Raw genomic sequence first — 2,356 nt, forward strand, 5'->3', positions numbered from 1 at the left:
GAATTTTAAACTCAACTTGTTCAAAACAAAACTTATTCTCATTCACCCCAAACCTTCCTTTCTTAACTTTCCTATTATTATTGAGGGAATCACTGTCTTTCTGGTCACCTAGGTTTGAAAACTGTCTTCTTGTCTCAGTTCATCAGTTGTCTCAGCTACTAATCTTTTGCCAAATCTTGTCATTTTTGCCTTGACAACATCTCTAAGCATCCATCCTCCCTCTTTCTTCACATAATTACTGCTCTAATTGAGTCCCCACATCATTTCCTGCTTGGTTTCCCTAGAAAAAGAGTTTGACTTATGATTCTTTCCTCAAAGCTTCCTGAACTCTTAAATCTATTTCTCAATTTTTTCCTCTCTCCAGTCCATTGTCCACATAATTAACAAAGAGATTCTCCTGAAGTGCAGGTCTAACTATGTTATATTTCCTCTAAGTATCACTAAGTATCCCTAACCTCTTTGGGATCAAACATGAATACCCACCATTATTTAAGTTCTGTTCACTGTTTGACCCCAAACTAACTTTCCAATCCTATTATCTATTACTCCCTTTCACATAAATCATCATTCAGTCAAATTGATTTTCTTACAAATCCTTATATACAATGCCAATTCCCTTCAATAACTTTTTTTAGATTTTTTTGCAAGGCAAATGAGGTTAGATGGCTTGCCCAAGGCCACGCAGCTAGGTAATTATTAAGTGTCCTGAGGTCGGATTTGAACCCAGGTACTCCTGACTCCAGGGCGGTGCTTTATCCACTACGCCACCTAGCCACCCCCCCCACTTCAATAAACTTCTGCACTGGCTCATTTTCCTTACCTGAATTGTCCTCTCTCCACCCTAGTATCCCTAGTTCCCTTATAGGAAGTTCCAGCTTCCATAGGAAATCTTTCCTTTTTCATCCAGGTACTAAGGCAACTCCTTAATACTTCAAATTTACCTTGTATCTCTTTGGCATTTGAGACTATATAAGCACCTATATGTTTTTTTTAGTTCAGTAGAATGTATGATCCTTTAAAGGAGGGATTATTTCACTTTTATCTTTGAACCCTTAGAATATGTTGATTGATTGACTCAGACCTAATTGTATAATTTTCCCTAGAGACACTTTTCCCCCCCCAATATTCTGTTCCTTCTTTTGTGATATTGAAATCTGTATTCCTATATATGAGAGTCATTTTTCTTTTCTTTTTCTTTTTTGGAAAAAATATTTGAATGCTTCACGCATTTGCATGTCATCCTTGTGCAGGGGCCATGCTAATCTTCTCTGTATAGTTCCAATTTTAGTATAGTGCTGCCAAAGGAAGCACAATTTTTCTTTCCTTTTGTAAAATCTTATTTATGTACTTACTTAAATCATTTTTATAAATGTGTCCCTTGATCTTGCTACAGATGTTCCATCTTCACAGTTCATAACTCTGAAGTTCCTTTAGCTTATTTCTCACCTCATCTCCTTTTATTTTTTATAGTCAGTTTACCTCTCCCTGACTTCCTAGGCCATCTTTCCTGCTCTGACCTCATTTTTCTCCTTTTAAAAACTCTGTCCTTTAGTTAAGTACCTTTCCCAGTAACCCATTACCTCTCATCCATTTCCAGATCCACAGCTGTTGATTATTCCCATCATCTTCCTTTTTTCTTTCTATTTTTATACTGCTTGAACATTATTGGAAGAAATCAAACAGCCCATAGTGTTCACAATAAATTTGTGTTACTCTACATTCAGCATTGCAGTAAAGTCACATTTTTATTCCTCCCTGATTTCTGTTCTGCTTATCAAAGCAACTTCTCCATGCCTTCCCTTCCCTTCTCAAGCTTCCTACATAAACATCTCCTCCCTCTCTCTCAATAGAAAACCTTGTCTCATACTTCACTTAAAAAAGTCATTTGTTATGAGCTTTCTGTCTTCTCTAGTTTCACACTTTAGTTACCTTAGAAATCCACTTTCATTTTCTTTTCTCTTTTGCTTTTGTTTTATGTATGAAATGGTTCTTTTTCTTGCCAACACCATACTAATTCAATTTTTCCCTGTCCACTGGCTCCTTTTCTATGAGTTTCAAACAGGTCCAGATCTCCTGCATTTTAAGAAAAAAGATAAAACAAGTTAAAAAATACCTTTTCTTTACTTTAAGCACCTGACACTAGATCTGGCACTTGATAAATGCTTACTGATTTGTTGACTTTGGTCCTGCATTTCTCTCTCTACCCTTTTAAACCAAACTCCTAGAAAAATTCATCTCTCTATTCTTGTTACTCTTACTTTCCATTCATTTCTTACCTCCTTGTGTTCTGGCTTCCTTCTGTACTACTTCATGGAAACTTCTTTCTCTGAAATCACCAATGATTTTTTTTTTATTG

At 36.0% G+C, this 2,356-nt stretch overlaps 1 non-coding gene across 1 annotated transcript; it reads right to left on the reverse strand.

Moving 5' to 3' along the window:
* Positions 1-1,205: 1,205 nt before the first annotated feature.
* Positions 1,206-1,310, reverse strand: LOC141515639 (U6 spliceosomal RNA). The gene has a single exon (XR_012476401.1). It is a non-coding gene; the product is annotated as a U6 spliceosomal RNA (small nuclear RNA).
* Positions 1,311-2,356: the final 1,046 nt, after the last annotated feature.

The sequence above is a fragment of the Macrotis lagotis genome, chromosome 2 (assembly GCF_037893015.1).
Source record: "Macrotis lagotis isolate mMagLag1 chromosome 2, bilby.v1.9.chrom.fasta, whole genome shotgun sequence".
In the NCBI taxonomy this organism is placed as follows: domain Eukaryota; kingdom Metazoa; phylum Chordata; class Mammalia; order Peramelemorphia; family Peramelidae; genus Macrotis; species Macrotis lagotis.